Source organism: Heterocephalus glaber, unplaced genomic scaffold (genome assembly GCF_053883595.1).
Source record: "Heterocephalus glaber isolate CG9 unplaced genomic scaffold, H.glaber_assembly_v1.0 deba00001472, whole genome shotgun sequence".
Taxonomy (NCBI): Eukaryota; Metazoa; Chordata; class Mammalia; order Rodentia; family Bathyergidae; genus Heterocephalus; species Heterocephalus glaber.
The window spans coordinates 94,924,466-94,936,549 of NW_028258315.1; the positions used below are offsets into that span (position 1 = coordinate 94,924,466).

The 12,084-nt window shown below is 41.5% G+C and overlaps 1 protein-coding gene across 1 annotated transcript in view; it reads right to left on the reverse strand.

Moving 5' to 3' along the window:
* Fhit (fragile histidine triad diadenosine triphosphatase) overlaps positions 1–12,084 on the reverse strand; it is a 1,393,700-nt gene that overhangs the window by 964,344 nt on the left and 417,272 nt on the right. The gene's annotated exons all lie outside the window — the stretch shown is intronic.

Genomic DNA, 12,084 nt, shown 5'->3' on the forward strand with positions numbered 1-12,084 from the left:
GCTGTTGATGGTTGGACCAGACTGGCAGCATTAACACTTACATGCATTATAGATATCCAAGGGGAGATGAACAGACGTGGGATGTGTGATCAAAGCCTAGGGGTGAAAGAACAGATCTGAGCTGGAAATAGAGAATTGGGAGACATCAGTATACATGTAGGAGAGTGTACAGGATCATTTGAGAATTGAGGGGATGGAGGAGAGACAAGTTCTAAGGACGGAGCTCTGAGTCACAGCGGGTTTTCGAGTCAGCAGAGGAGCCTGAAAAGGAATGACCAGTATTGTAAGAGGGAAACCAAAAGAGAGTGGTGTCCCCAAAGCCCCAGCTGAAATGAAGTCTTTCTAGAAGAAAGAGGTGATTTGCTGTGTCAGGCATTGCTGACAGATCCAGTGAGAAGAGAACTCAGAGCAGAACAATGGATTTGGCAAGGAAGGAAGAAGCACTGGTGACCCAGACAAGGGAATTCTGAGAAGCAGTGAGGATGGAAGTCTCACAAGAAAATGTGTAGATAACTCTTCTGAGGTTCCCTGTCCTAAGTGAGAAGCAGAGAAAAGTACAGTAGCCATAAGAAGTTAAGCAAGTTTTCTTTCCATCTCTTCAGTTTAGAGAAGTACAGCATCCTTGTGTCCCATCAGGCATTATCTAGGACAGAACTCAAGTTGGTACAGGGCACCATGAAGGAGGCAGACAGGAGCAAAACAGAGCGTGAGGCCTAGTCACAGGCTGGTGAGAGCCTGCAGAAGGTTCCTCCTGCCAAGCTTTGCCCAGGGAAGCAGGAAGTGAAAGTCATCCACACATCATGAGAAGAAGGGAGGATCTACTAGAGGTCTGAGAGAAGAGAGGGGGAAATCATCCAAGAGGACAAATCAGTGGAAGAAGGACATGGGGTAGGGTTGCTGGGCCTAAACTGCCTTTGATGGGAATCCATAAAGACATTAATATCAATAAAAGGTAGAGGGAAAATCAGATATTCATGTAAGGAAACTACAAAAGATACAGTGACTGAAAGGATAAGAATGTCACGCTAAGCACGTTCTCCTTCAGTTACCAACAGAAAGTTGCTGTGCCTGAAACAAAGTGAACACAAGGAAATGTGGGTGCCCCATTGTCCCCAAATTCAACAGCAATACAACCAACACAGCAACATTCAAAAATATGGAAATGGTCTTTATTTTAGATTCTTTCTTGTTTAGCCTTTCAGGCTCTGAGAATGTGAAAAATAAATCTAAAATCCTAGTTTTAAAAGCTTTCTTGTAAATTATTCCAGGTACATAAAAGCCCAGCTCCTACACATAATGGGGGGAAAAAAAGATTAATGACCCCTGACATTAAAATTTTAAATGTCCTGCATGCAAATCCACCTTCCCTCCATTCATGGCAAGGCAATAACCAGCAGAGAATTAGAATTGCAAAAATGCCAAAGAGCTGCATGGAAATTATACAACAAAGTAGTTTCACAGTGATATTGAGAGAGGAATACAAAATGAAACAAGAAAACAGAGAGAGAGAGACTGGTGCTGTGATGTCTCAGGAAACACATGTGCATGTTCACCCACGTGTCAGAGAGACACACAGATAAAAAATTATTTCTATGATCTTAAAACTTAAAGCAGAACTTAAAAATAGATGCTGTCTTGGTTACATTTCAATGATGTGACACGTGATTCTTGTTTTAGCTCCAAATTATTTTTCATTAAATGGCTTCTGAAGTTTTCACTTGTAAATATAAAGGAGATCTCCTGAATGTCTGATTAATTTTAAAATTAAGCATTTATCAACATAGATTTTCCAATACTCTCTGATATGATTTTCTTCCAATTACTTTTTTTCATTCCTAGGCACTGCAAAGTTCCAGTGCTACAGATGTCTCTCTCTGGGTTTCAGTTACACACTCAAACTGTGACGATGACACTGAGGGACACTGTTTTGTGCCTTGTAGCTGGAACATATCAAATAATGCAAACAAGTTTTAGAAAATTATCTCACGTATATAACACATCACCTGCACGTTTACCAATGTCTATGTTCTTCTCTCACTCCTCACCCTTATTTCTAGTTTTTTACCATTCCCATCAGAATAAAATGAAGAAAGTTTCTCTGCTTGGGCTATAAGGATACAGAAAACAAAAACCAATCTTCAGAGAATTTTTCCTTTCTAAGGTAACTTCAATTTGATGTTAGAATCACATATCCAAAGAGAACTCAGTGATTACCGTAAAGGGAAGTCCAACCAGAGGTAGACCCTCTCATGTATGTACAATGAACGATTTGGTGTGATGCAGAGTAAATGATGTGGCATCAAAATATCACTTCCTACACAAGTACTGTTCCTCTCTCACTTTATTTTGTTTTATTTAGAGTAAGTAGCCTGGGGTGGGGGAGGGCTCTGCTTCCCAGATTCCTTTGCAAAGACACTATTGAATAAGATCAGTAAGAACTTGCCAGGTGGGGCTTCCAGGAAAGCCTGCAGAATAAGAAGGACTCAGATAACATAAACTGTTTTTCTCCTGCCTGGGATGTCCAGCATGGAGCAATCAGTCTGTGGCCATGGTGACAAAAGCCCCAAGGCAAAAGCATAATGGGGCAAAAGGGTGGGAGGGGCTGGCATTTTAGGAAAGTACATCTTCCTTTGGTCTGGAAACTTGTAATCATCAATCTTACCTGTCAACTTGGCTAGGTCAAACCTGTCTGGATGTTGTTGTGAAACCATTTTTTAAATGACGTTAACCATTACATCAGGAGACCAAGTAAGGCAAATTGCCCTCAGTGTTCGTGGGCCTTGACCAGTCAGGCAAAGGCCTTAAGAAAATGACCAGAGCTGGGCATGGTGGGACACTGCCTGGACCACCATGAGGTCCAAGAAAGAGGGCGAGACTGGAGGATTCCAAGTTCAAGGCCAGCCTGGCCAATCACATGATTTAGCTAGACCTTATCTCAAACTAAAAACTAAAAGGGCTGGGGATTTAGCTCAGTGGTTCTGGTGCCTGCCTCACAAGCGCAAGATACCAAGTTCGATCCCCAGTACCAAAAAATAAATAAATAAATAAATAAACAAACAATAAAAAGGGCTTGGTGTGAAGGCGCTGGGTTCAATCCCAAGCACCACTAGAAAACAAAGGAAACCAAAAGTAGGGAAGGGGAGTTGAGGGGAAAGGCAAGGAAAAACGACTAGCTCCTCTAAGGAAAAGAGAATTCTCCCAGCAGGTTACAACATCATCTGTTCCCTGGGTCTCTAGTCTGCTGCCTTACACTGCAGATTCTGTGCTTTCTGGCCCCAGCGACCGTAAGAGTCACTGCTCAAAAATCTCTCTCTCTCTCTCTCTCTCTCTCTCTGGCTCTCTCTCTGGCTCTCTCGCTCTCTCTTCATCTCTCCCCATTTCTCTCCCCTCCCTCCCCACCTCTCCCATCTAACTGGGTTTCTGGTCACCACAGCTGAATGAATCCTCTGGCAATCTCGGCCTTGGTGAGCTGTGTAACTGTGTGCGAGCCTCCATGACGCTCAGCCTCAGGTCTGGAAAATGGTAACATGCATCACACTGACTCCACATGCCTGTCATGAGAGCTGCAGGCAACAGCATGTGTAAAAGTGCTATGTGAGTGACAGAGCCCAAGAGTCCTGAAGGAGTCACTGCACCAATTCATAATAAATAGCACAGTGATTCTGTCATAATTCTTCAATCATAATCCTTTGCTCATGGTTGCATTTATTTAAAATAATAATTTTCTTTAAATCTGAACATAAATAGTCAATAGTGAGCATTTGAAAAGTCAGAAAAGCACAAGAAAAAAACATTCTATCTCCTGGGCCCCATAGCTACTGTTACTACTAATAACTTAAATTTATTGAGTTATTGTGTGCCAGGCACTGTATGAAGCAATTTAATTTATTATCAACACTGTGGAGGTAGGTATAATTTTGGTGCCCACTTCATAGGTAACGCAAGTAAGGATTAAACCAGGACACACTGCTAGTAAATGTTCAGACAAGGACTCAAACTCGGCAGGTGATGGGCTGCTTTATCTAACGATGTACTTGCTAACGCAGGACTGGCGTGAGATCAGTAGCTCCTGTGCGAGTAACAGCAGTATATGCACACTGCTCAGCATATAAACAAATCAAGATTCTTGTGCTTGCTTCGGCAACACATATACAAATCAAGATTCTCTTGTTACCGGGCTGCTTGCTCTCTTACCCAGGAAGCATTTTAATTTGAAATGAAATGGAAGCCTGTTGCCTATTAGCTACTTTTGCTTCTGCTAACACTGTCTTTTACTTCAGATAAAGATGTCCCTGCTAGCAGGCACCGTGAAGTTCATCTGTGGAAACCCTGGTTTATCTATTTCAAACTACCCATATACCCATAATCTCATTTTCTTTTCCCCAAAGCCCTTTGAGTTAAGAAGGGCATGTAAGTATTAACTCCATTTGACAGGTGAAAGAACTAAGCTCTAGAGAGGTTAAGTAAGTTGTCCAGGGTCACACAGCAAATTAACGGTAGAGGGGAGATTGGAAAGCTGTCTTCTGACATCCAGCCCAGCACACTTTCCATCATGCTGTACTCCTTCACCCGTCAGACCCACAAGTCTTGAGGGCCTGGAGTTGACGGGGGATGGCATCAATTCCTCGGGGCAAAACTGTCCCCTCTGGGTAGAAAAATGCACACACACACACACACACACACACACACACACACACACTACATTGTAATTGCATCTGCAAAGTGGTTTTATAACAGTCCAGTCAAGGATGCAGAAAACTCCCAGGCCATCTTTCAGAAACAGAGCGGAGGGTTAATTTCATCATGAAATAGGACTTCCTCGGGTGGGAGTGATGGGTAGGTGTGCAGGTGGATAGATTGTATTAACAATGGAATAGGGGGCTGCATGGTAAAAACCTCTGGACTTTCACCTCTATGAAGCAGTGACAATGCAAACCAGAGTAGCAAAGAGGACGGTCCAAGAAAAAATATGGAGAGGAGTTTTCACCTCCACTCTTCTATAATTCTGTATTTCTTAATGTCAGGGTATTATATACGTTTAATTCTTTGGACTAACACACATATTTTGACTCATTCTATATGATATTTATAAAAAGTAAAGAACAAGAGAGTATTTTATGATTACAGAAAGCATAATAACACTGGACGAGATTATGCTCATCATCTTATCCTGAAACCAAAGAAAGTACAAATAGCCAGTTTAGTATCAAAGCCAGGATTTTTGGATGAAATATTTGCCTTTCATAAGCCAGACAAGATGGCAGAATACCAATGTGCTGTCTGGCAAATACCAATGTGCTCTACCACATTTCTGGGATCCCTCTGTAGTAAGCTGGGCCCATGTGATTAGTGTTGGCTAACAGGCTACAAGCAGACTGAATGTTGTAGCCTCTGTGAAGATTTCACAGCTCCGACTACACACTCCACCAAACCTCCACACCAAGCGAGGAGGTCGGAGAACACCAGACTGCTCACTTACTGCACAGGGACAACTGCCCGGGAATTGGCATGAGTGAGAATTAAATCTTGGCTGTGTTAAGATTGCAGGATTAATTGGTTTAGCACATACCCTGCCCTACCCAGTCTGATTCACATGTCAACCCAGGGTCAAAGATGAAGAAAACGGTGCTGAAGGAGCCATCCCAGCAGCGGATGAGAAAGTGTCCTTACTGAAGAAAATACAGGTACTAGATGCGGCTTTCTTTGTGGGCCACGCTGGCTCCTGCAGAGTTGTTTGCTTTTCTCACCAGGCTCGTTCTGCAGCGCTGTTTGGGCATTCTTTCCAGAAGCTTAGCCTCAAGCCTTTCCCAGGACAACCAATGGTTCTTTGAAACACTCATATCCTTTAATAAATTTCCTTTCTATTTGAACTAACCAGAGCCCATCTTACTGCCTGCAACTAACATTTCTGACCACATTTTCCTTCTCCCACTTCCAACATCCAGGCAAATAATTGATTTGGCCACCCACAAGCTAACGGCTCCCTCTCAGGAAACTCTAATCCAGCAAAATTTTCCTGCGGAATCTCCAATGCCCTCCTGTACCTCGGAGCCATAAGGAGTGAACGAGATCCATTTCTATTTCCAGAATCCCACCTGCATTCCGTTTCCAACTCAGTTTTCTTTTTTAGCCTAAGGCTGGCCTATTTACTAGATGAAATATATTTTTCTGGCAGGGAACATGGCAACATCTTTGGCTAAGACAGTCAAAAGCCTAATTCTTCATCTATCTTTCAAGCTGGAAGTACATCCTTGGACATATCAGTGCTTTGAATGAAATATTTATCTATCTGACTCACTCTTTAACAACCATTTTGTCTGCTTTTTTGAGTTACACTTTGCATAGCAATCCGGTCAGTTTAGCAAATTCCTTCAAAGTGTTAAGAAATCTGTCAGTGATTTCAAAACTGGAACTCAGCGATCTATGTATTATAGCAGTCAAGAACACCAGGAGTTGTTGCATTTCCCAGGTTGGTCATGGACTACAGAATGGGGGCAAATTGTAGCAGCCACCAGGGCATACCTTCCCGGGGGGGGGGGGGGGTCTCAGTGCCTTCCCAGGCTTCCAGGTTAAGGGTACAGGGCAAGCCAAGAAAATGAAGAATGCTAGAGGAAAGTATTTAAATGATCATCTCATGAGAGGAAAAAACCACATTTCTTGACGCAGTAATTAAAACAAGATTTAGATCCAGTGTGCAAATTCCCCTAGAATTCCTACTTAGCCCCCTTATCTATGTCAAAGCAAACTTAGTTTCACATCAGCTGTCCTTCTCATTTATCTTAATGCTAAGGATTTATTTCTTATGCAAAACTGTTCATTCTTACCAGCCTGGAATTAAAAAAAAAAAATCACATTCTCTTCTTCACAAATTTTCATTAAGCCAAGGTGTCATCAAGCTGAAAATGTGCAGACACAATCTTGGCTCTCTTGTGCAGAAAGCTCAGAGGAGTGCCCAATCCAGGGAAAGGCAGATTAGCATGGCTCTGCTGACAGATTCTGAACCGTGTTGAAAAGGGAAGACATAGGTGGCATATAACAATGATTTACAAGGATTTCTGCTCTTATCAAAAGGGGAATTGGTACACTCATGACCATCTGTGTCCTAGAAGCTGCAGTCTTCAGGGAAAAAAATGTTAAAACTAGAACTTGTAATGGCTTTTCCCTCGTGATGTGTACACTGGACCATGGTTAGTAATTTGATACCTAGAAATACCTACATTACCCCCAGACAGAAACTAAAGACTCAGATCACCAATTAGGCGATCAATTATGTGTTACGTATGCTTTTCATACCATAGAGAAGTAACCAAAAGCTGAATAAATTGTGAAAAAGAAAATCAAGTTACCCATAGAGTTCCTTAGGAAAATAATGAGGAAAATCTGAGAAAAGAGATAATTTGTTTTCAAATATTTCAGGCAGAAACATAGAATGGAACAGTTATGATCTACATTGTAGTGGTCAAAAGCAAAGAGACATCAAAACAGTCAAACTCCCAACAACTAACCCACGGTCAAAACCACAAATATCCCTTTATTAGTGGACACTGCAGCTGAGTCCAATTAAAACCAACATCTCCCTAGACTTCATCACCCTGATCATATGGGTGTCCACTACCCATCAATGCAATTTCCTTGATTGCTAATGAAACACTCCTTATTCGTCCCATTAGTCTTCATAATCACCCTATTAAATCACTTTCCCTGGTGTTTTCCCCCAGCAACCATTTGTGAAGCATGATAGCATTTCGGTTTTCTTAGATGTCAGTGACCATTTTGTACTTTTTCCTTTTTCTCATAAATTAAACCATTCTAACATCTTGCAAACAACCAGGCAAACAACTGTATTCGAACTATCAAGCTATTAAGCCACAATATCATCACTTCTCTAGTTTACAAGATAATCATCTGATTACCTTTTGTTAAACTATTCACCCTGTGGCCTTATGGTTTATTCACTTGGGAATGAGATTATAGCTTCCCAGGCTACTACAGCAGAACTGTTATGACTTGTTATAAGTTTAATTAATGCCAAACAATGCCAGTCCACTTTCTAGCTTAATAACATCTTCTTTCATAAAGCTGCTCTATCATTTTGCCTTCTATAACTTTGTTGATTAGTATATTTCCTACTGTTTCTAAAGCCATTCCTTGTACAGAATTAAAACATTCCTACAGGATATGGCTGCTCATTTTGAGAACCTAGCAATTTTCAGTCTGCATTTAGGGTTTCAGAGCTGACAGAAGATAGGAAAATGGTAAAATTATCTTCACGATGACCTCATAATGGATGAACAAAACTTTTAACTCTTTCATGTATCTTCTTTCATTTGATCCTTACGTGGACACATAGAGCTGGGAAGGGTACATATCACTAGGCCTGTTTTTACAGATCAGTAGTTTCCAAACTGTGTCAACACAAACCAAGCAAGCCCATGAGACTGCTTCGATTAATATGGGTCTCTTCACATTATATTATTCTCTAAACACATCTAAGTAGGATCATCATTTGCACTGAACAAAGGGGCTATGGCTTACTAAAAAGGAAAGTTTAAAAGCCTCTATTACAGGGGAAGAACCAAAGCTCACCACAGATATGAGTTAATCAAATACTGTAGTTGAAAAAGCTAAGACAGCAACTCAGGCTTTCTGCTCCCCAGGACTAACATCTGCTTCTAATACTGTTGCATTTACCAGGAGCAAAAGAGCCAAATGAATGAGAATACACACATGAGCTCCTTCTCATCAGTTAAACACTTTCTTCTTGCTGATTGCCAAGTTTTAGGCCCAATCACCGCTGATCGATTTACCCTGTTATCAGGAGCTTTCCATCTGCCAGCCACTATGCTGCACTAGGGCCCAAAGGCACACAGAAGAGCCAGAAGCCTCTTTCCACACCTGTCGGAAAGCACACCTGTGGGACATCCATGAAGGAATTCCAGAGAAAATCAGCAAAAGAGTAGAACAAATAGCACATGAATTCCTGAGAAGACTCCTCCTGTGCCCTCCTGCTTCCACAGGGCTCCTGTCAACCAGACTGTTCCAAGACCAGCGCTTCCCTGCAAGGGGCCGGGGTAGCCGCCCCTCATCTTAAGTCACTGCTCTTCTCATCCAGCCTGCTGCACCCAGATTCCTCTCCTTCCAGTTCATGGTAAGTGCTTCCTCCCTGCTCGCCTTCAGACCTAGGGAAGTGCTGCCGTCTAACATCTGTGTCCCTCCCAATTCCCAGAGACTAATAGGAGGTGGAGCCTTTGAGGTGTGAGGAGGATATGAGAGTGGAATTAGTGCCCTTCTATCAGGCTGTCAAAACCAGAGTTCTCCCTTTCTACCATGCAGGGACACCACAACAAGGAACCCTCTATGAACCAGAAAACAGTTCCTCACTAGACCCTGAATCTGGACTTCTCATCCTCTAGGACTGTGAGAAGGCATTTTGTTGTTTATAAGCCCCCTTGGTTGGTGGTATTTTGTTAGAGCAACCAGAAAAGACTAAGAGAGGGTGGCAAGAGCCTCTAGTAGCCAGAGGTTTCTGCACACTCCCTCACATTTTGATGAGGACTCCAGAGGCAGAGTTGGAATGGACTCTTGGATGTCCTCCACCCAGACATGATCATTGGAGCTGGAGCTGGAACAACATTCTAGAAATCACACCATCAAGAGACAAGAGCAGCAGGCTGATGAGTAAACTTTAGGAAGTATCCAAAGTAAGGAAAGCTAAAAAACAAGACAAAAACATAGTATTATAAGAAACGGAACCTGGGACAGAGGATAGGAGCACCTTAAAAGAAGTAGGTCAGAGAGTGATGACTGAATGCATGTGGTGACTGAGCTCTGGGTGACAGTGAAGACAGGTTGGCATGTTATAGCCATGGAATCTGCAGCTATGAAATGAACCCATTTCCTGTGCTGCAGGCAGAGTACACACATCAGGCCCCCACAGAGGGAAGTGCCTTCTTGATTCATTCTGCCAAGATAGTCCTCCTGCTACAAGCCAAGGACTGGTAGAAGGTTTATTCACTGCTGCAGCTGGGCTCTCTGCTGTCTGAATGCTGACCTTGGTGTCCTCTGAGTTTTATCCCAGAGAAAAGCATAGCAATCCAGCAATTCCCCAGGCACAGGGAACAGAATTTGAGAATAACATAAAAACAAGATTCCCTTCCCACCTTGAGCCTCCAGGAGTGTGTTGCTCCATCTTATAGTTGCAAAAGTAGTATGCTGGGCAGTAGGTGACCAGTTCAATGTACAGTAACAAGGATTTTCTGAAAAGTAACAATTCCTATAGGAAACACAGAACTAAATGAAATGGTGTGTCCCTCCAGGAGCAAATAGCTTCTTGTTAGAAATAAACTAACACACACAAAACACACAGCAGGAAAAGAAAAACCTACAAAGCATTTTCATGATTACTGAAAAAGTATGGGATTCTATTGGAACAGATTTGGAAGAATTTAGTGTATGAATTTGTATGTTGTTCATATATGTATTTTTACTTTTCCACAGTCAAAACGAGTATTGAATGAATGAGTATTGAAATCAGAAAAAAGAAACAATAATTTTAATATTTTAAGAAGAAAACTTGATCATCAAAATTAAGACAATCCTGAGCTGAAGTACCAGCTGCACCCCTATCTAATAATTTGTGTCTTTTTTTTTCTTTTTGGTACCGGGGATGGAACTCGGGACTTTGCGCTTGCGAGGCAGGCGGTGGAACCACTGAGCTAAATCCCCGGCCCCCTATCTAACAATTTGTACTTGGCCAAGTTCCTTCACTAGTTGGTGGCTAAATTTTCCCATTTATAAAAGTTTGGAGTGAAGAGAAAGTAGGTGTTTTTCAGGAAAAATCCAAGAAACAAGACTATACAGCCCCCAAATAATTTATCAGAATAAAAATATCTTTAAATTTGATCGTCTTGAGGGGGCTTAAGGGGGGAAAGGGATAAAATAAAATGTATTTTTAAAACCTGGATGATCTTGCTTTAGTTGGTATCTTAAACTAAAATCCCCAATGTTACTACTAAGTTACTTCTAAGGATTTTACATTAAAGTGCTGAATGGGGATGGTTCAACTCTAGCTCTGTTGCTGACCAGTAAGTGACCTCAAATAAGTTTCCTTACCTCCTTGTCTCAAACACTTCATCCATAAAATGGAAAAAATAGTGAAACCTACTTTATAGGGACCTTGTGAAGAAACTACATGCACAACGCCATCAAGTTGCCTGGCACAAAATATGTGTCTAACTCATGTTTATATATAATTATGATTATCATCTTAAAAGGCTGATGTTGCTTCAGACAAATCTGAGGGATGACAGACACGAAGAGGTACATGTCTTTTTTATTTTTAGTTGCATACATCGCAGATGTATAACATGATGTTTTGATATGCATAAAGTGTAATTTGCAGTCAAGTGAATTAACATATGCATCATCTCACACAGTTACCATTTATGGATATATGTGTGCATTTTTTTGTACTAAAAGCACCTAATCTGTTCTTATAGCAAACTTCCAGTAGATGACACAATGTCACTAACTACAAACCTCATGCTGTACATATCTACACTTACTCGTCTTACATAATCGCAAAACTTTGTACTCTTTCGCCTACATTTCCCTACTTCCTTTCCCTCACCACTAGTCCTTATCCCAGTAACCACTGCTCTATTATTCCTGCTCTTTCTACACATTTGGCTGTACTTCTTCATTTAGATCCCAGTTATAAGTGAGAACATGAACTACTTTTTCTTTTTGTATCTGGCTTACTTCACTTAGTAGAATGCCCTCTAGGTTCATCTTGTAGCAAATGGCAGGATCTCATTCTTTCTAAAGGCTGACTTACGCTATTACAAATTTATACTACAATTTCTTTATCCACTCACCTGTCAGTCAACAGCTTGTTTTCATACCGTGGCCATTATGAATATGTTAGAAGGAAGGTCCAGGTGCAGATATCTATGTGGTGCTGATTTCATTACCTCTGGGCATGTACCCAGAAGTAGCACTGCTGAATCACATAGCAGTTCTATTTTTAATGTTTTGAGGAACTTCCATGGTGTGTTTCATGATGGCTGTGCCAGGTTACATTCC